At 44.0% G+C, this 23,091-nt stretch overlaps 1 pseudogene; it reads left to right on the forward strand.

Annotated features, from left to right (window-relative positions):
- Positions 1–23,091, forward strand: part of LOC140202410 (aldo-keto reductase family 1 member B1-like) — a 43,797-nt pseudogene that overhangs the window by 14,356 nt on the left and 6,350 nt on the right.

The raw sequence follows: 23,091 nt of genomic DNA on the forward strand, positions 1-23,091 counted from the left end.
CTACTTTTCCCTCTGATCGATCCTGTATTGCTTATGTTATCAGGCTGCTGTCAGGAAGAGCTAGAGAGTGGGGTACAGCTGTGTGGGACAGCAGAGCCCCTTTTTGCCACACGTTTAAGGACTTTTGTGAGGAGATGAGAAGAGTCTTTGACCGTTCCCAGCAGGGGTGAGAGGCAGCAAGGGAGATGTTGCGAGTTCATCAGGGTAACCGTTCTATTTCGGACTATGCCATTCAGTTCCACACACTGAACGCCACTACCAACTGGAATTCGGCGGCCCAGACTGACGTGTTCCTCTGTGGGCTTAGCGAAGAGGTTAAGGAGAAACTAGCCAGCCGTGACCTGCCTGCTGGCTTCCAAGAGCTGGTCGATTTGGCTATTGACAGCCGCATAAAACAGCGTCAGCAGGAGCATGGTGTCCGGGGGGTCACGAAGAACCACCGGGGGGGGGGGGGGGTCACGAAGAACCACCAGGGGGCATCTGACCTCTTCCCAGCCAGCACCCACATCTCCTTCCCCAAGTCCTCAGTCACCCCCATCCAGCCCAACGGAGCTCATGCAGATTGATCGTACCCGTCTGTCTCCTTCGGAAAGAAGGAGAGTCAGTACCAACTCCTGTCTGTATTGTGGTCAGGCTGGTCACTATGTATCTACCTGTCCTGTAAAAGCCAAGGCTCACTCGTAAAGAGGGGACTACAGGCGAGCAGTACTTCCTTTCCCCGGTTCCCCGTCACTCAAACCCTGCTACCTGCTTTTATACTGGCTGAAGGGAGGAGACGCACCGTTTCAGCTTTTATCAACTCTGGGGCTGAGGGAAACTTTATCAGTTCCAGCTTTGCGGCCAATCTCAGGATGCCACTCTCCCGTCTGAAGCAATCCCCGGCTTAACTGGAGTGAAACTTGCCATGGTTACCCACTCTACAGCTCCGGTGAGTCTCCTCATTTCTGGCAATCACCAGGAGAGCATTGCTTTCCATGTAATAGATTCCCCCAAAGCTGATGTTGTGTTAGGCCACCCATGGCTAGCTCAGCACGGTCTACACATTGATTGGTCTAATAACAGAGTGTCAAGTTGGAGTCCTTTCTGCCTAAATCATTGTCTGCATGTTGCTCATGCTACTCAAAGTCCGGTTCCTCTGCCTACACAAGAGTTTCCCAACCTGTCCTCTGTACCCCCTGAATATCTGGACTTCAAGCTGGTATTCAGCAAGACTCGAGCCACCACCTTATCCCCACATCGTCCCTATGATTGCGCTATAGATCTCCTTCCGGGAACCTCGCCACCTAGGGGCCATCTGTGTTCCCTGTCTCCACCTGAAAGGGAAGCGATGGACAAGTATATCCAGGCAGCAGGGGCAGGGTTCTCCTTTGTAGCCAAGAAGGACGGGTCCCTGCGTCCTTGCGTGGACTATAGAGGTCTCAATAAGATCACCGTTAAGAACTGCTATCCTCTTCCTCTTATGTCATCTGTATTTGAATTGCTCCAGGGTGCTTCTATCTTCAGCAAGCTCGACCTCTGCAATGCTTACCATCTGGTCTGCATAAGAGAGGGGGATGAGTAGAAGACCGCGTTCAATGCGCCATCTGGGCACTATGAATATCTGGTAATGCCTTTCGGACTTTCTAATGGTCCTGTTGTGTTCCAGTCGCTGGTGAATGACGTACTCAGAGATAGCTGAATCAATTCATATTTGTGTACTTAGATAACATTCTGATATTTTCTAGGTCCCTCTCTGAATACATCCAGCAAGTCCGTCGGGTGCTCCAATGACTCCTAAAGAATCAGTTATTTGTGAAGGCAGAAAAGTGTGAATTTCACTGGAGTTCAACTTCATTTCTGGGATATGTGGTCAGCGCTGGAGGAATCCAGATGGACCCTCAGAAGATCAAGGTGGTAGAGAAGTGGCCACAACCCACCTCTCGACGAGATGTCCAACGCTTTCTTGGGTTTGCCAACTTCTATCGCCGATTCATTCGAAATTTCAGCATCCTGGCCGCCCTGCTGACTGCTCTAACCTCCTCCAAATCGAAGTTCGCCTGGAATCCAGCGGCTGAGAAAGCCTTTTCTGATCTAAAGACTGGTTTCACCATGGCACCTATCCTCCTTCAGCCCGCTCCTACAAGGCAGTTTATTGTAGAGACTGACGCCTCTGATGTAGGAGTAGGGGCTCCACTGTCACGGCGTTCAGCAGAGGACAACAAGCTACGCCCGTGCACCTTTCTTTCCCCCAAAATTTTTGCCCACAGAACGCAACTATGACATCGGCAGTCGAGAGTTATTGGCTGTTAAACTTGCTCTTGAGGAATGGCGGCATTGGCTTGAGGGAACGACTACTCCTTTTCTAGTCTGGACGGATCACAAGAACCTGGAATATATCCGTTCAGCCAAACGCCTCAACTCCCACCAGGCTCGGTAGTCCCTGTTTTTTGCCCGTTTTAGATTCACCCTGGCCTACCGTCCTGGCTCAAAGAACGGCAAGCCTGATGCACTCTCCAGGCAGTTTCCAACAACCGACGAGGCGCCTGAGGTTACAACCATTCTCCCCAAGCAATGTCTGGTCGCCGCAGCACAGTGGGAGATTGAATCTGTGGTCCAGTCTGCCCAGCAGGGTGAGTCTGTTCCTAGCGCCTGCCCTGCTAAACTATTGTATGTTCCCCAGTCTGTCCGCTCCCAGGTTCTCCAGTGGGGACACACCTCCAGACTGGCATGTCACCCTGGCATCAGACACACGACGGCTTTCATCAGTCGAAGATTTTGGTGGCCATCCCTGAGGAAGGATGTTGAGAGCTTCATTTCTGCCTGCCCAGTCTGTGCACAGAACAAGACCAACTGGTCTGCTGCAACCCCTGCCTGTTCCTAGAAGACCCTGGTCACACAATGCACTGGACTTTGTCACCGGACTCCCTCCGTCCGACGGTAACACTACCGTTCTTACCATAGTGGATCATTTCTCCAAATCGGTCCACTTAGTTCCCCTTCCCAAGCTGCCCTCTGCCAAGGAGGCTGCCAACCTGGTGATTCAGCATGTTTTCCATATTCACAGTCTCCCCTTTGAAGTGGTATCAGATAGAGGTTCACAATTTACCTCCCACTTTTGGAGGGCCTTTTGCAAACTACTCGGGATCAGGGTTAAAGTCTCATCTGGGTTTCATCCACAGAGTAATGGCCAGACCGAGCGGGCTAATCAGCAGATGGAGGTGATGCTCCATTGTGTGACACCTCAGGAATCTTCCTCTTGGAGTCAGCAACTTCCCTGGGTCGAGTACGCCATTAATTCTTTGCCTTCTGCTTCATCAGGTTTATCACCATTCCAGTGCTGTCTTGGCTATCAACCCCCCTTATTCACATCTCAGGAGGAGGAAGTGGACATTCCCTCAGCCAAAGCGTTTGTCCAGAGGTATTCACGACTTGGAGACGAGTCCGAAAGGTGCTGCTTCAATCTACAGCCAGAATGAAGCAAGCAGACCGTCACAAGCATTGAGGTCCCCCGTTACCACCAGGGTCAGAAGGTGTGGTTATCTTCGCGTGACATCCCCTTGAAGGTGGACTCCTGCAAGCTGGCACCATGCTACATTGGACCTTTCCCCATCACCAAGGTGATCAGCCCTTCGGTGGTACGTCTAAAACTACCCCCTACCCGTCGCAGAATCTGTCCTACATTTCATGTTTCAAGGATTAATCCCTTTGTCTGCAGCCCCACCTCCCCATCTCATCGATGGCTCAGAGACCTTCACTGTGTGCCGATTACTGGACGTTCAACGCAGAGGTCGTGGACTGCAATACCTCGTTGATTGGGAGGGCTATGGCCCCGAAGAGAGGTGTTGGGTTCCCGCTCAAGATATCCTGGATCCCTCTCTCATTAAGGACTTTCATAGGAGCCATCCCGTGGGGGTGGGGTACTGTTAAGGATCCAGCCTGAACAATGGGTCGAAGGGCCTCTGCTGGTAGCTCTGGATCACAATAGTCTTTAAATTCTGTTTTCTTTCACCTGGCCATGTGGGTTCTGGCCCAGCCCCTTTTCTTTTTGGACTTCCTCCAATTACCTGCTTGTCTCCTCATTTGCACTCACCTGTTTCTAATTTTCACTCATTACGCTGTCCATTTAAACCCTGCCTTGACTAGCATTCTCTGCCAGTTCGTCCCAGTTCTGACCTGTGTTGTTCTAGCCTGTCATTGTGACCTCTGCCTACCGATTTTGCCTGATTCTGTGTTTGGGATTTCGCCTGTTCCCGGACCTGATTTTTGCCTGTGCACTCTGGATTGTCTGCCCTCGCCTGACTGCCTTTCCTGGTAAGACCTCTGCCTGCCATTTGGGATTCGTGCCTGCCTTCTGTTTTTGAAAGACTGTTGCCTTTGTGCTCCCTAATAAATCCTGGTGAAAAAAGTATTCATTGGTCTGCACTTGAGTCCCACTGTAACCTGACACAACCAGGTAATCTATTTCTTTTAATATTTGGCATTATAGAGTTTCACTTATTTTCAGGATGGCATTTAGAGACCATCATTTTCTGTGAAAATTTCTCATCAATATTGAAGTTTATCATTTTTTTTTGCTTTACTAGATTGAGTGCCATCCTTATCTACCTCAAGAAGATTTGATCTCCTACTGCACTTCTAACAATATTGTTGTGACAGCCTATAGTCCACTGGGATCTCCAGACAGACCATGGTACCTAACATAATTTGCTGTTTTAGTAATAAGAAATTGCTAATATTGGAGTTTATTTTATAAAGTGACTTTCTGAAGCTGTTGTCCATGCAAATCTTTGGAAAGAGTTGTAATAAATTTCCAGTGTAATCTGGCCAGCCTCTTGACATGAAAGAATCAAACTGCAAAGCTGTGTATCTTGAGGACACATAATGGAAAGACCATTGTCCATCTCCATAAAATCTAAACAATATAATTACTGTTTCCAATGTGTCTACCTGACACTTTGTCTACCTGATTTGCCATATTCTTCAAAACCTCATCATCCATTGAATTTTTCCCCCTTGGTACTTGAATTATAATGATGTATTTGCAGAAGTATTCTCTGCTTTGCTCTTATTAGACAATGATTGTTTTTGAGTAATTGATCCCTGATTTTTTTTTTAAAAAACCATGCTACAATTTTTGCACACTTATTATTGTCACTTGTACTAAGGTATAGTGGAAAACTTGTCTTGAATACTAATCATACAGATCAATTTGAGGAAGAACAAGGTAAAACAATACAAAACGCAGAATAAAGTAACAGCTAGAGAGAAAGTGTAGAATAGACAATGAGGTGCAAGGTCTTAATAAGGTAGATTGTGACGTCAAGTTTATTTTATATGTAGTCCCCCGGCCACCCTCAGGGTCGCTCGGCTCACTGTTGTCCAGGGAAACAGCCCACGGCTCCGCCAAACTGGGTAATTAGTTTGTGTGGATGCTGTGTGATGTACCCCATCCCGCCCAAATAACAGACAACACACCAGGTATGATTAAATGATTTAGTTTATAGATATTACTGGAACTATATAATGAATAGAATAAAATATAAAAGGAAAATAAAAGGTGCCACACTTATCAAAGTTCAATATCTTCGTGCACAAACAGTTGGAGCTCAGGACCCTTCTTCTTCACCCTGCGACCCCTCGGACCACCTTGACCAGCCGCCTGGGACCAATAACAGTGGTCAACCAGACGCTCCACATGAGTCTGTCTCTGTCTCCTCGTCGAACATCCTGCTCGGGATCTGACCCCGTTAGCAGACATCACAGCACCTGGTCCATCCTCTGTCTCTCTCTCTCTCCCGCCTTCTCCCTCCAAAACCCCGTGCATACAAATCTTACAGATACACCAAAAACATAACAACTATCCCAATTGGTTCATAACATCATCTTATCAGTAACGTGATTCAACAAACTGCTAGTGGGAGGCCTTTCTCAGCATTTAACATAACAAAGAAGCCATTTTAATTAGCCTACGCAGTAACATAAGAGACAAAACCCCCTTACATATAGAAACAGAAAACCTACAGCACAATACAGGCCCTTCAGCCCACAAAGCTGTGCTGAACATGTCCTTACCTTAGAAATCACCCAGGGTTACTCATAGCCCTCTATTTTTCTGAGCTCCATGTATCAATTCAGGAGTCTCTTAAAAGACCCTATCATATCCACCTCCACCACTGTCGCCGGCAGCCCATTCCATGCACTCACCACCCTCTGCTTGTAAAAATAAAACAATTTACCCCTGACATCTCCTCTGTACCTACTTCCAAGCACCTTAAAACTGTGCCCTCTCACACTAGCCATTTCAGCCCTGGGGAAAAAGCCTCTGACTATCCAGACAATCAATGCCTCTCATCATCTTGTACACCTCTATCAGGTCATCTCTCATCCTCCGTCACTCCAAGGAGAGAAGGCCGAGTTCACTCAACCTATTCTCATAAGGCATGCTCCCCAATCCAGGCACCATCCTTGTAAATCTCCTCTGCACCCTACCTTGTCACAATGGGGTGCTGGGAACAGACCCAAATGTGAAACACAGACACTGAAGTACAAGGAACAGGACTTGACTAGAGTAGGGACGTGACAGGATTCAGACCAGGAGCAAAGACGAGAACGCAGACTTGGGCTAGGGAAAGCAGGACCAGGACTAGAAACCCACAGACTAGGAGACAAGGCTTTGACTCTGAGCCCGAGACTGGACAAGGACCCAGAACCTGGGTCTTGCCTCGGGCTCAGACCCCAGAACCAGGCAAGGGCATGACATGGCTTCAGGCTGGGGCCTGGGGTCTTGAGCTGGGAGGCTGGGGACTTCAGGCTTGGGTTCTTGGAGCTTGGCTTGGGATCCTCGAGGCTAGTGTTCTTGGAGGAACTCCTGGGCAGGACATGGAACTTCACCCCGCGGAGGCAAGGACAGGGAGGGACAGAACCAACCGCAAGGTAACAGCAATCGGCTTGGCTTACCTAACAGAGGCAAGGGACAGGAAAGGAGCTCAATCCAGGGTGGCTCTGAGTCTCAGGGCAGCCAGCAACCTTGGCTGGCTACAGAAACAGCCAAATCCATACCACAATGACTACTCCAACAAGTGGCAACAAGGCTCCATGAAGCAGTGGTCCTCCAACCAGGCCTAGATATCACAAATGCTTTCACTAGCCTTCCATCAACAGGTTGCTCCAAGGAGGACTGACAAGACAAACCAGCAGCTCACACTCAACCCCAAGGCTACTTATATTCCAAGCCCCAAGATGGGAATCAGGTGCCTATGATTAACTCAAACAAGGGACAGCTGGAAGACCCAGAGTCCTGAGTTCACGGACCTGACTGTGAACTGGAATGCGGACTTCACGGACCGGACCATGGCATTTCTATGGTTTCCACATCCTTCCTATAGTGAGGTGACCAGAACTGAGAACAGTACTCCAAGTGGGGTCTGACCAGTGTCCTATAGAGCTGCAACATTACCTCTGGGCTCCTAAACTCAATCCTACATTTAATGAAGGCCAATACACCATATGCCTTCTTAACCACAGAGTCAATCTGCACAGCAGCTTTGAGGATCCTATGGACTCAGACCCCAAGATCCCTCTGATCCTCCACACTGCCAAGAGTCTTACCATTAATGTTATATCCTGCCATCATATTTGACCTACCAAAATGAACCACCTCACACTTACCTGGGTTGAACTCCATCTGCCACTTCTCAGCCCAGTTTTGCATCCTATTGATGTCCTGCTCTAACCTCTGACAGCCCTCCACACTACCCATAACACCCCCAACTTTTGTGTCATCAGCAAATTTACTAACCCATCCCTCCATTTCCTCATCCAGGTCATTTATAAAAACCATGAAGAGTAGGGGCCCCAGAACAGATCCCTGAGGCACAGCACTGGTCACCGACCTCCATGCAGAATATGACCTGTCTACAACCACTCTCTACCTTCTGCAGGCAAGCCAGTTCTGGATCCACAAAATAATGTTCCCTTGGATCCCATGCCTTCTTACCTTCTCAATAAGTCTTGCATGGGGTACCTTATCAAATGCCTTGCTGAAATCCATATACACATCTACTGCTCTTCCTTCAATTTGTTTAGTCGCATCCTCAAAAAATTCAGTTTAGGCTCCTAAGTCATGACCTGCCTTTGACAAAGCCATGCTGACGATTCCTAATCATATTATGCCTCTCCAAATGTTCATAAATCCTGCCTCTCGGGATCTTTTCCATCAACTTGCCAACCACTGAAGTAAGACTCACTGGTCTATAATTTCCTGGGCTGTCTCTACTCCCTTTCTTAAATAAGGGAACAACATTCCCAATCCTCCAATCCTCTGGAATCTCTCCTGTCCCCATTGACGATGCAAAGCTCATTGCCGGAGGCTCAGCAATCTCCTCCCTCACCTCCCACAGTAGCCTGGGGTACATCCCGTCCATCCCGGTGACTTATCCAACTTGATGCTTTCCACAAGCTCCAGCATATCCTCTTACTTAATACCTACATGCTCAAGCTTTTCAGTCCACTGTAAGTCATCCCTACAATCACCAAGATCCTCTTTAGTAGTGAAAACTGAAGCAAAGTATTCATTAAGTACATCTGCTATCTCCTCCGGCTCCATACACACATTTCCACTGTCACACTTGATTGGTCCTATTCTCTCACGTCTTATCCTCTTGCTCTTCACATACTTGTAGAATGCCTTGGGGTTTTCCTTAATCCTGTCCGCCAAAGCCGCCTTATGGCCCCTTCTGGCTTTCCTAGTTTCATTCTTAAGCTCCTTCCTGCTAGCCTTAATCTTCTTGATTTCTATCATTACCTAATTTTTTTTTTTAAACCTTTTGTAAGCTCTTCTTTTCTTCTTCACTAGATTTACAACAGCCTTTGTACACCACAGTTCCTGTACCTGTACCCTACCATCCTTTCCCTGTCTCATTGATACGTACCTATGCAGAACCCCACGCAAATATCCCCGAACATTTGCCACATTTCTTCCGTACATTTCCCTGCAAATATCTGTTCCCAATTTATGCTTCCATTCCTGCCTGATTGCCTGGTATTTCCCCTTACTCCAATTAAACGCTTTCCTAACTTGTCTGTTCCTATACCTCTCGAATGCTATGGTAAAGGAGATAGAATTGTGATCACTATCTCCAAAATACTCTCCCACTGAGAAATCAGACACCTGACCAGGTTCATTTCCCAATACCAGATCAAGTGCAGCCTCTTCTCTTATAGGTTTATCTACATAATGTGTCAGGAAACCTTCCTGAACACCTAACAAACTCTACACCATTTAAACCCCTCACTCTAGGGAGATGCCAATCGATATTTGGGAAATTAAAATCTCCCACCACAACAACCCTGGTATTATTACACCTTTCCAGAATCTGTCTCCTCGATGTCCCTGTTACTATTGGGTGCTCTACAAAAAACACCCAGAGTTATTGACCCCTTCCTGTTCTTCCACCGATAGCGATTCTGTAGACATTGCCTCCATAACTTCCCCCTTTTCTGCAGCCGTGACACTATCTCTGATCAACAGTGCCACACCCCCACCTCTTTTGCCTCCCTTCCTGTCTTTTCTGAAACATCTAAAGCCTGTCACTCAAAGTAACCATTCCTGCCCCTGAGCCATCCAAGTCTCTGTAATGGCCACAACATCATAGCTCCAGGTACTGATCCACACTCTAAGCTCATCCGCTTTGTTCATAATACTCCTTGCATTAAAATAGACACACCTCAAACCATCAATCTGAGCACGTTCCTTCTCTATCACCTGCCTATCATCCCTTTCACACTGTCTCCAAGCTTTCTCTATTTGTGAGCCAACTGCCTCTTGCTCCTTCACTTCAGTTCCCACCCCCCAGCAATTCTAGTTTAAACTTTCCCCCGGAGAACTACTTAATAGTCTTACAAGAGCAGGGTAAAAGCTATCCTTGAGTCTGGTGGTATGTGCTTTCAGGCCAGTGCTATCTTTTGGCCGATGAGAGAGGGGAGAAGGATGTCTAGTGAATGATTTATTGGGGCACTGGCCTGAGAAGTGTAGACAGGGTCCATGGAGGGGAGGCTAGTTTCTGATATGCTCAGCTGTGTCCACCATTCTGCAGTTTCTAGTAGTCATGTACTGCATCTGCTCTGTGATGTATCCAGCTAGGATGCTGTCTATGGTCCGGCAATTGAAAGTTGCTGACGATTGATGGGGACATGGCAGATTTCTTTCGCCTCCTGATGAAGTAGTTGTTGGTATGCTTTTTGACTGTGATTAGGCCAGGATAGGCTATTGATCATGTTTCCTCCTAGAACACACGGTTGACAGACGGGAACATTTACACAGCCCCCTTCCTGAAGTTAATAACATGTTCTTTTGTCTTCCTGACTTGGGAGAAGTTGTAACACATTACTATCCACCCTTTCCTTCTTGTACTCTGGGGTATGGTGTCATTTGCAAACTTGTAATTGGAGCAGAATCTGCCCAGTCATGAGTGTAAATTTGTTCCTCCATTACACTTTCACTGCTTGGCTTCTTGAATACACCAGTCATGTGAAAACATTATTTGTTTTTTTTTAATGAGAACATGAAATGCTAACAGGAATAGGTTACTTGTTTCTTTGAGCTTACTTGAATAAATTCTGTACTTAAAAATTCTCTCCCATACTGAGTTACCTTAATCTGTACTACATTCCCACTATTTTAAACCCCTCTAACCCTTTGAACATGAGTCAGCCCCATCTAATCTAATGAACCTGACAAGAGTATCTGTTCCAGTTGTGACAGCTGCAAGACTGATATGCTCAGCTGTGTCCACTACTCAAAAAAAATTCCCTTAATAAATCTAACATATCAATAGCCATCCATTAATCTGCTTTCTCTTTCTCATTCTTTGCTCATTGATGTACAGTGAGTAATTTAGAGTACTGATTTTGAGATCCTCATTAACTTTCCTAATCTGCCTCTGTGCTGAGCTTCTCCATGCCACTTGTACCAATACATACCACGTTGATGGCTTATTGCTTTTGCCCTTCAGAATTCTGTCCTCTGCACTGCCTATGTTACCCCTGCTTCTTAATTTGTATTGTCTTATTCCGAGCTTTCTCAGTTTGTTTGACAGCCACTTTCTGCAACATATGCTACAGGGAAGTCCTTTTCTCATGCTCAGCAGAAACTTCATAAATAAAAGTATACAGTACCATTACATTTATTGAGGTTGGATGAATTTTTGGACAATGGGAAATTAAAGGTTATGGGATCATGCAGAAAAGAATGAACTTAATACAAGTGAGTTGTGGAGCAGGTATGAGAGACCATTGGGTTGCTACTGTTGTGTTCTTGTAAAAAGATGTTGGGGATTCTGAATTTAGTTTACAAGATGATTTTTGCTGGATGTACATGCATTAAAGTGTTACGAGACAACAGGACCCTGGAACCCAAATGAATATGAAGTATCTTAATCAAAAAATGTATCACATTTAATGAGTGAAACACAGGAGAAGAAGGGTTTAGTTTGAGGCGAGTGGGTTTGAGAAATAAACGGACGCTGTCGAGGAGAGGGCAGATTTCACTGTCTAAGATGACAACAGATCAGAGCCTGTAGCAAAACAGCACTGAAGAACACTAGTTATAACCTTAAACTGCCAAAAGACCGATTAAGCAAGCATCAGATAAGGCATTGTTTAGTTTGAGGTGGGTTTCAGGGTTTAAACTCTGGTTACCTGGAAACCAAAAACAAATATCTTAGAAAGCCGGCTTCAAGAAAGAAACGGACGCTGTCCATACCAGTCAGTTGACTTAGTGTCGTTGGAACTTGTTGGGGAGGAGAGACGTCGTGCCTAACCAGGTGCCGCTGGTAAAGACAGCGATTGCACTATCCAACCCTGCAGTTGAAAGGAAAGTTACTGTCCGGCCGAATTTGGAGAACGAAGAATCACAATCCAGTACAACACCAGAGTTGTGAGAAAGTCCACCAACAATCTGATCCACAGGTGGGAGGAGAGCCACTGTGTTGTCTGAGGGAAACCAGATTGATTGTTGAGCCCAACCCCAAGCAGGGAAAACCATTGTATCGGTGAGAAAAAGTGTTGTTGAAACTTGTTGGTGAGGAGAGACATCGTGCCTAACCAGAAGCCAAGCATTAGAGTCAGAGAACTGCCTAACAACATATATTAGGTTTAAAAAGAGGAATTTTCAATGGTTCTTGTTTTGATCCTGTAAATACTGTACAGCCACTTGAGTCAATTGAAGATGAATCACTAGGACCAGTCTATGGTTTGAAAGACTGAGTGTGGTCTAATCAACGGCTTTCTGCCGGGCTTGGGAGGGCTGAAAGCTGGCTGCTGCGGGAGTGGCTGAGTGGACGAGGGAGTTAGCTGCTGGCTGTGGGGTGTTGTGGGGGACATTCTGTGGGAATATTGACCGACGGCCTGTATAGGTCCGGAACGATATTTGTACATGGTCCCTTGCAAACTCTGATAAGATGGCAGGGAGGGAGACTGATGGTGACTGCAATAGCACGGAGTGTGAGTGGGAAGAGGTAGGGAGAGGGACTAAGAACAGGAAGATGATGGGTCGGAAGAGAAAAAAGAAGGTGGGTCTAGTGTAAGTGGATCGGAAAGTGAGGGAAGAGAAGTTGAGGAGAAGGACCCGAGGGCAAAATTGCTAAATGTAATGTTAAGATTTGAGGGGGAAGGGGGAGTAAAGAAAATTGATCCACTTAAGCTAACAAAAATCATTAGAGGACAAGTAGGGGAAGTGAACCATGTGAGAATTTTGGGAGATGGAAACCTGCTGATAGGATGTAAAACTGAAGAGCAGGTGGAGAAGGCAATGAAGGTAACTAATGTTGGGAAAGTCAAAGTGTCCAGGGTTGTAAGAGTTGGAGCACAAAGGGTCAATGGTTGCAAGGGGGTGATATCTGGGGTTCCCCTCAGTGTTAATATGAAGGAGCTACTGGAGAACTTGAGGGTGAGGAATAGTTCAGTGAAGACTGAGAAAAGAATGACAAGGGGAGCAGAGAAAAGGGAGACTGAAACCGTTCTGGTAGAATTTGAGGATAAGGTGCCTCCAAAGGAGTTATATTTTGGATTTCTAAGATACAGTGTAAGAGAATATATATCAAAACCTGAGGTGTTTCAATTGCCAGGAGTTTGGGCATGTGGCTAAAGTGTGCAAAGGAAAGAGAAGATGTGCAAGGTGTGGTGGGGAACATGAATACGGAAAATGTGGAGAGGGAGTGAGACCAAACTGCCGTAATTGTGGAGGTAACCACAGTGTAGCGTACTGGGGATATGAGGTGTTGAAAAAAAGAGGTGGAGGTGCAGCAGATAAGGGTGAAGGAAAAAGTCTCACATGCTGAGGCAGCCAAGTTGGCAGGACAGAAAAAAATGAATGAGGGAGGGTGTAGCAAAGAGCAAGTGGCAGCTAAAGAAAGGCAAGATAAGAAGAATGCATAGATAGAGAAGAAGAAATTGGTGACCTTTATAGCAGGAGTGGTAAACACAACGTATGAGATCAAATCTAAAACTGAAAGGATTCAGGTTATTGTGAAAGCTGCAGAGCACCATTTGGGTGTGATAGGATTAGAATGGGAAGAAGTAAATGATGAACTCAGGGTACAGTCAAGTCAAGAGACAGTATATGTGGGTTGATATTACTAATAATGCTACTTCTTCAATGGAATGCAAGAAGCCTGATTGCTAATGGACAAGATTTCAAGCAGTTTATAGCCAGTAGGAGAGAAAAGCCAGATGTTGTGTGTATCCAGGAGATCTAGTTAAAACCTAATTAAGATTGTTTTATGTGGTTATGTGGCAGTAAGGCGAGACAGGAGAGAGGGTGAAGGAGGATGTGCAACTTAGGTAAAGCAAGATATTCCTTATAGAATACTAGGTGTAGGAAGTGAACAAGAGTATGTGGTAGTAAAAATATGGGCTGAAAGGAAAGAGTTGGTGATTGTGAATTATTATAATCCATGCAAAAGACTAGAGTTAAACAAGCTTGAGGAGGTAGAAGGGCAGAATAGTAGTAACATTGTTTGGTGTGGTGATTTTAATGGACATAATGTATTATGAGGGAGTGACAGAACAGACATCAATGGTCAGGTAATAGAGGAGTTGTTAGATGAGAAGTATTTAGTGTGCCTAAATGATGGCAGTAGTACTAGAATTGATGTTAATACATGTAAAGAATCTGTGCTTGATCTTACATTAGTATCAAACTCCATTGCATCAGTGTGTGATTGGTTAGTGTACCAAGAAGGAACTGTAGGGAGTGATCATTACCCAATCTGGTGCAAGATAAATATTTCTGCTTCATTGGTCACAGAGAATACAGGTGGGAAATGGATCCTTGAGAAAACCAATTGGGAGAAATTTCTGGAAAAAAGTGATATATATCTAAGTCAGGTCAATGATGGAATGGACGTAGAAACACTTGACAGCATATTAAAACAAGGTATAATATCAGCTGCATTAGAATCCATCCCTAAAAGTAAAGGAAGAATAAAGAGAATAATACCATGGTGGGATAATAATTGTAAGGAAGCAGTGAGAATTAGAAATAAGGCATTTAAACTGGTTAAAAGAACTCATAACTTCCAACATATGATTCAGTACAAACAAGCTCAGGCAGTAGTAAGGAGGACAATAAGACATGCTAAAAGAACGCACTGGAGAAAGTATTGTGATTCAATCGGAACCACAACTCAAGTAGAAGTGTGGGGGATGATAAAAAGGATGGGAGGGGACAAGAGAGAGTGGAGGTACCCAGTTCTGGTTGATGGAACTGTGACTGCAGTAACAAATAAGGAAAAGGCAGAGTTGTTGGCAAACACTTTTGTTATGGTACATAGTCCCGATAATTTGTCTGAGAAGGGTAGAAGAGGTAGAGAGAGAACAACAGCTGAAAATATGGAGGCTTTGTGTAGGAAAACTAACCTTGACGGTGTGCAAGGTGTCCCTTTCAGCATGGGAGAATTAAGAAAGGCACTAGATAAAACAGGAAAGACTGCGCCAGGTAAAGATGAAATAAGTTATATTATGATAAAACACTTGAATGAAGGAAGTCTGGAGAACTACTGCTTCTGTATAACAAAGTCTGGAATGAAGGGAGAATACCAGGGAGCTGGAAAGAGGCAATAATTATTCCAATAAGAAAACCTGGGAAAGATGCCAGCAGGCCGGAAAACTACAGGCCTATTGCCTTAACGTCACATGTATGTAAACTTACAGAATGTATGATAAATGGGAGATTAGTGTACTTCTTGGAAAGTAGAAGTATGGTGGCTATGTATCAAAGCAGGTTCAGGAAAGGAAGGAATACTATAGATCCAGTGTTGTGTCTAGAGGATGAAATAAGAAAAGCTCAAGTAAATAAAGAGACAGTGGTTGCAGTTTTTTTGAGGTTGAGAAAGCTTATGATATGTAATGGAAAGAGGGGCTCCTAATCAAGCTACATTTAATGGGAATGGGGGGGGCAGTGTTCAATTGGGTTAAGGACTTTTTAAACGGGAGAACTATTCAGGTGAAGATAGGATCAGAGCTATCAAGCCAGTATGTTGTAGAAAACAGGACACCTCAGGGGAGTGTAGTGAGTCCAACTTTATTCTCCATTTTGATAAATGATATATTCGTAAATATTCCAACAGAAATCGGGAGATCATTGTTTGCAGATGACAGGGCTTTGTGGAAAAGAGGGAAAAATATTGAACATATAGATACGAAAATGCAAGATGGGATTAATCAAGTAGAAGAGTGGGGGACAAAGTGGGGTGTTAAATTTTCAGTGAAGACAAAAGCCATGTTCTTTATAAGGAAAAAGTTCAGGGGACTTAATTTGAATCTGTATGGAAGTAACCTGGAGAGAGTTGTACGTTTTTTGGTTTTTGGGAGTGCACTTTGACCTGAGATTAACATGGCGAGAACATATTAGATATGTAGTTAGTAAATGTAAAAATGTGATAAATATCATGAGGTATCTTGCTGAATTGGAATGGGGTGCTGATTTTGCATCATTGAAGTATATTTATGTTGCATTAATAAGATCAAGATTAGACTGTAAGTATTGTATACGGGTCAGCAGCGAACTGGGTATTGTGCAAGCTCGGGCTCTAAGGGTATCCTTGGGAGTGGTTAGAACTTCCCCAGTGTGTGCACTCCAAGTTGAAGCAAATGAAATGCCACTGGGGCTGCAGTGTAAACAGCTGGAGGCCAATTACTGGATTAATTTAAGGGGGCATGGTGATAGCCATCCTACAAAAAGGGTGTTGCAGACATGCTGGGAGAAGGAGAGGTCACAAAAAGAAAGTTCTGGATGGACAGGAGAGCAAACAGCAAAAGATATAGGTGTATATGATAAAGAGTTTTGTCCAAGTGTGGTGTGGCCTGTCAGACCTTTCTGGGTATTAGAAAATCCCTCTGTAAATTTGGAATTGCTTAAGATTAAGCACAGTAATAAGACGGCTCATATACTCAGTGAATATCATAGTTACAGGGAATGTAAATATAAAGGCATACAGATTTTTACTGATGGATCAAAAGATCCAGAAACAGGTGCAACAGGGTCTGCAATTGTTGTACCAAGTTATCGAGTGGAGATTAGCAAGAGAGCACCTGATTGCTTGAGTGTATATGCAGTTGAAATGTTTGCCATATTGTTAGCACTAGAATGGAGTGAGCAGGTTGATTGTAATAATATTGTGATATGTAGCGAGTCTGTGTCGGCTCTTGCAAGTACTAAGGCGGGTACAGCTAGAGGTCACTAGGATCTGCTTTATGAAATCCTGTTTGCAAATTCAAGACTGGCTAGTGTTACGTAACCGGTAACAATCAATATGAATCGAGACAGGTGTTATAAAAACAACCGAACATTTATTAAACACGTATAAACGATAAGGAGAAAAAATAAAAACTTTGACCGGAGGTTAAACAGGTACGCAGCCGTTCATCAACTCCACTCGGCTCTGGTTCTTAAAGAGTTAAATGCGGAAACGGTTCTTAAAGTGATAGTCAGATATAGTTCTTAAAGCGATAACTTCAAAAGTCCAACAGTTTTACACATTCAATTGGGAGACTTCTCTAGAGAACGATTTCTTCACCGACGCACCTTTACTGCCGGTTCTGTCCACAGGATTCCCGATGCCGAAAATAAACAGTTTAAATCGACTGACCTTAAATTCCTTTTAGAGAGAGAGCCTTTGCATGAACTCATTACTCTATTGTAAGAGTTATCTCAATGCTTCTCTTCAATAATACAAATCTTGTAAGAGAACGCACCTTCCGTTTTAAAAATGAAACTGCGTCACAAAAATAAACACAACAGAAAGATAAGCACAACGCTTTCTACCTGGTAATCTACAAACTCAAAAAAACCCACTGCATCACCTGAGTCAACCCTTATATAGTCACGGCCCCCCCCCACATGTCATCACGTGACCTCACAACGGCCGGGAAAAACGCATCAGGTGACTTCCGAAAGACCATTTCAGCATTCTCACAAAAAAACGGATCTTTTTGAGCATGTAACACTAGACAAGGCAAAAATATCGCATTCATGTGGGTTTCAGCACATTCAGGTATTATGGGAAATGAGACCGCAGATAAGCTGGCAAAAGCAGTAACTAAAAAAGGATCTGTAGAGGTCAATATTAAACTATCAAAATCAGAGGGGAAGAGCATAGTGTGGAGAAGGACAAATCAACAGTGGCAGCAGCATTGGGACAGAGCAATAAAAGGAAGACATTTACATTCAATTCAGAACAGAGTAGATATGGGAAGAAGTAGGGGAGTAAAGCGGAAGGTGAATGAGAATTGGGCACAGCTACCTTAATGGCACTCTGGCCATCATAAATAAGCATCCAACAGGTTTTTGCGATCTATGTCAGGAAACTGAAACAGTAGAGCATATCCTTATTTCATGCCAGAAATTTGCACAGGAAAGGCAACAAACGTTACAAAAATTACGCAAAATAGGACTGGTAGAGAACGGTGTTACAGGTTTATTGGAATGTGGGGAGAGTGATCAGGGGAGGAAATGGTTGTTTAGTTATTTAAGAGTGACGGGTCTGGAAAGACAGCTTTAAAGTGAATGGACAATGAGGGACAATAAATCCTGAAGCTGGCAGTAATGCAACAATGTGGATGCCAACTGCCGTAAAAACTCAAAAAAGAAGACTGAGTGAAACAATAATTAAACTATGACTGGTGAGAAGTCATTTATAACATGCATTTTTTTAAAACTACACTGCCTACTAATGGAAAATCATACAGCTGTAAATTCTTCCTTGGAGATTTTGCACAAGCAATTCAATTTCCTTTCATTAATTTCAGGGCAAAGCCAAATAAACCCAATCTCCTTGAGGATCCTAAGCTACAGGAAACAGCAAGCACAGCGCCATGAGAAATCAGTAGCACAGGTAGGAACTTATTCTTAATAAATCTCTGCGACAGTGTCAAATTCTAGCTTTTTGGTTCATTACATGTAGCTGTACTGTATGTACTATAATTTTATTTCAAATACAGTGGGACACATTTAATTGGGACACATTGAGATCAATACGTTTTGGCCCAATTAAGTGGCCACCCCAATTGGCTGAAGTTTCATGGAAATAGGTAGAGGTACTAAAAAGACCAAGTACCGTTAAATATAATTTATTATTCAGTTAAAATTAAATACAGAGCAAATTAGAATACTACCACTACTACTACTAAAACGTTGTTTGAAAAGGTTATGACGGAGGAATTTGTCAAGTGTACATTGACATGTTTCTGTGTAGCTAATGGATTGCCTTCATTGTCTACCTGCATGAAGCAGTGTTGTAATCCAAATAATTTCCTGGCATCCTGTGTAATCAAGCTCAGGTTCAATTGTGTCATTCTCATCACTTTCCTAGTCTTAACGTTCCCCACTTGGTGTTCCGATATAATGCTTTAAATGATTGCATCCTCCAAATCTTCATTTTCTTTAGAACATTCAAGATGATTGTTGATGCATTCAAATTCTTTGTAGTTTCTAACTTGTTGAAGTCGTGAAATCATTTCCTTTTCACATCTGGCTATTTCTGGCATCTCTAAGCCTGAACACTTGAAACTGCAGTGAGCAAAACAGTTCTGAATTGTCTTGCTGCTTATTTCTTGCCAATTTTTATTGACAAATTGTACTGCCTGTAAAAGGTTAAACTTTGCACTCACTTCCTTGGCTATTGAAGATGTCATTGATTTTCTTCAAATTCTTTGAGAATGTGTTCACCAACTTTCTGTAATTCAACTTTAAATTTTTTGCTTCACATATTTATTGGCTGCACCAGGGATGTTGTATTGGCAGACAAATTCCAGATGGCTGTTTCTCAAACATTCTACATTGGGGTGTGCTGCACATTTGTCAACAAGCAGAAGAATTTTATTTAATTTCTGCTGTAGCTCCAAATCTCAACTCACCAACTATTTCGTAAATTTTGGAAGTCATCCATACATTCCTATTAGCATAGTAATTGGGAAACTATCCACTCTTAGCCTCCTAAATGACTGAGGTTTAATGCTTTTCCCAATAATCAACAATTTGTTTTTATCAGTTCCTGACATTTGAACAACACATTTATGATCCATTCCTTTCTTTGAACCTGATAGTGATAGTGTTTGAACCTGAAAGCATGTTTGTAGTGAAAGGAATCATCCGCTGTGGCACTATAAAGAACTATTTCATTGACATTGCAGATATTGTCTACATAAAATTTTTGAATTCAGAGGTTTGTAGATTTCCATGTTTCTACACTTGCAGCATCAGCACTACTTTTCTTGCCATGTGCTTTAATTTAACATGCTGACATTCCATTCGACAACCAGCCATCTGTTCCTTTAAATTCTTCGTGACCCAGTTTCTTAGCTACTCCCTCTGGCTTGTTTTTAACATTGGTCCATTGACATGCACATCTTGTCCCGTTAAAATGGAAAAATATTGAGGGCCTCCAACATCTGGATTCTTCACACACTTTTATTTTTGGGATGTTCACTGTTCTTTGTGTCATGCCCATCATTACAGTTTACCTTGCTGACGTATCAAGCATGCATGGTTAATCGGGCCATCAGTTAATAGGGGAAGTCACTTATTTTGGACAACACTTAAAGAACAAAAACTAAATTAAGAAAATAGCCACAATTCCCTTAATTTATTTGGGACACAATGCCACAATTAGGCAGGAGACAGTTAGTCATTGACATTTGTGTCACTGTTAGACTTCACCGTTCTTGTGTGATGTTATGTTATCCATTTGAATGGACACAGATTCAAAAAGCAGCAACTTTTCATCATTTGCTTTTTAATTTTGTCTTTAAAAAAATTTCAAACCCTTGCCAAGATGGAACAAACAGATTTGTCACTAACTGAAAAAAGAGACTTTTTAATACATTTGCTCTGTGACTTCAAGTTCAAAATATTAACTTTCAAAGAACTGATTCCTGATTTTCTTTAATATTTGATGATTATTCATCTATAAAAGCCATAATTCAAATCTCATTCTGCTTAGTTCACTATAGAAGAGTTCCATAATTGGCTGCAACACACATGAAAGTTGCTGGTGAACGCAGCAGGCCAGGCAGCATCTCTAGGAAGAGGTACAGTCGACGTTTCGGGCCAAGACCCTTCGTCAGGACTAACTAAAAGAAGAGATAGTAAGAAATTTGAAAGTGGGAGGGGATGGGGGAGATCTGAAATGCTATGAGAAGACAGGAGGGGGAGGGATGGAGCCAAGAGCTGGACAGTTGATTGGCAAAAGGGATATGAGAGGATCATGGGACAGGAGGCCTAGGGAGAAAGAAAGGGGGATGTGGGATGCCCAGAGATGGGCAAGGGGTATAGTGAGAGGGACAGAGGGAGAAAAAGGAGAGAGAGAAAAAGAATGTGTGTATATATATATATAAATAAATAATGGATGGGGTACAAGGGGGAGGTGGGACATTAGCGGAAGTTTGAGAAGTCAATGTTCATGCCATCAGATTGGAGGCTACCCAGACAGAATATAAGTTGTTGTTCCTCCAACCTGAGTGTGGCTTCATCTTTACAGTAGAGGAGGCCATGGATAGACATAAGGGAATGGGACATGGAATTAAAATGGTGGCCACTGGGAGATCCTACTTTCTCTGGCGGACAGAGTGTAGGTGTTCAGCAAAACGATCTCCCAGTCTGCGTTGGGCCTCGCCAATATATAGAAGGCTACATCGGGAGCACTGGACGCTGTATATCACCCCAGCCAACTCACAGGTGAAGTGTCGCCTCACCTGGAAGGACTGTCTGGGGCCCTGAATGGTAGTAAGTGTAAGGGCATGTGTAGCACTTGCTCCACTTGCAAGGATAAGTGTCAGGAGGGAGGTAGATGGGGAAGGATGGGAGGGACGAATGGACAAGGGAGTTGTGTAGGGAGCGATCCCTGCGGAAAGCAGGGGGGGTGGAGGGAAAGATGTGCTTAGTGGTGGGATCCCGTTGGAGGTGGCAGAAGTTATGGAGAATTATATGTTGGACCCAGAGGCTGGTGGGGTGGTAGGTGAGGACAAGGGGAACCCTATTCCTAGTGGGGTGGCGGGAGGATGGAGTGAGAGCAGATGTATGTGAAATGGGGGAAATGCGTTTGAGAGCAGAGTTGATAGTGGAGGAAGGGAAGCCCCTTTCTTTAAAAAAGGAGGACATCTCCCTCATCCTGGAATGAAAAGCCTCATCCTGAGAGCAGATGCAGTGGAGACGGAGGAATTGCGAGAAGGGGATGGCATTTTTGCAAGAGAGAGGGTGAGAAGAGGAATAGTCCAGATAGCTGTAAGAGTCAGTAGGCTTATAGTAGACATCAGTAGATAAGCTGTCTCCAGACACAGAGACAGAAAGATCTAGAAAAGGGAGGGAGGTGTCGGAAATGGACCAGGTAAACTTGAGGGCGGGGTGAAAGTTGGAGGCAAAGTTAATAAAGTCAACGAGCTCTGCATGCGTGCAGGAAGCAGCGTCAATGCAGTCGTCGATGTAGCGAAGGAAAAGTGGGGGACAGATACCAGAATAGGCACAGAACATAGATTGGTCCACAAAGCCAACAAAAAGGCAGGCATAGCTAGGACCCATACGGGTGCCCATAGCGACACCTTTAGTTTTTTGGAGGACGTGGGAGAAGCCAAAGGAGAAATTATTAAGAGTAAGGACTAATTCCGCTAGATGGAGCAGAGTGGTGGTGGAGGGGAACTGGTTAGGTCTGGAATCCAAAAAGAAGCAGAGAGCTTTGAGACCTCCTGATAGAGGATGGAAGTATATAGGGACTGGACAACCATAATTGGTTGGATAGGTTGGGTGAATGTTTATTCTCCTTCCAGTACCTTATCTATTGGTGTAAAAAGTTTGGAAGGATGGAAATCTGTTCTTTAATTTAGGATGTAACTTTTTTTTTACAGGAACTACCAGTTTTAGTGCTGTGCTTGGTAGTTCTGGTGTTCTGAGCCAGAAAGGGGTAGGTTCTATTCCCATAGTTGTCAGCAATGTGCTTAGGACCTTGACTAAAGGGGCTCTTTGCCCAGTGGATGGATGTCCCACCTTTTAAGTTAACACTGCTTTCATTGTTCCTGATTTTGTCACATTATAGCAGACATCCCACCTGTCCCAGAAGTTCCGAGAGCCTCCCGAATATTAATAGTGGCTCTCGGAAATTTTTTTTTGAGAGAGAAAGAGAGATTTTTTTTCAAAAAAAGGAAATATAAAACGTACGTCACCCCAGACTACCCTAAAGTGTACCCCTGGTCAAACTAATGACAGTGTTGCTCGCTGCACTATTTGCAACAGTGACTTCTCTATTGCCCATGGTGGGTTAAGACTGTAAAAGACATGTTGAGGTGAGTTTAACAGGTGTCATTCATTCATTAGCATAGCTAATGTTATTTAAACTAGCTGGCTAGCTGCTACTCTATTGCAGACATCCCACCTCTCCCGGAAGTTCTGGGAGTCTCCCACAAATTGATGGTGCTACCTCCCTGAAATAAGTTTTTGCAGGGTGGGATGTCTGTTATAGTGCCCTACTATCCGAAGGGATTTTGGGGCTGAATGGCAAATTTAGAGTGCTTGTGTACAGGCCCTCATGTGAAAAGGCATTTCCAACATGACAATTCAGCAGCCTC

The sequence above is a fragment of the Mobula birostris genome, chromosome 9 (genome assembly GCF_030028105.1).
Source record: "Mobula birostris isolate sMobBir1 chromosome 9, sMobBir1.hap1, whole genome shotgun sequence".
NCBI classification, from domain to species: domain Eukaryota; kingdom Metazoa; phylum Chordata; class Chondrichthyes; order Myliobatiformes; family Myliobatidae; genus Mobula; species Mobula birostris.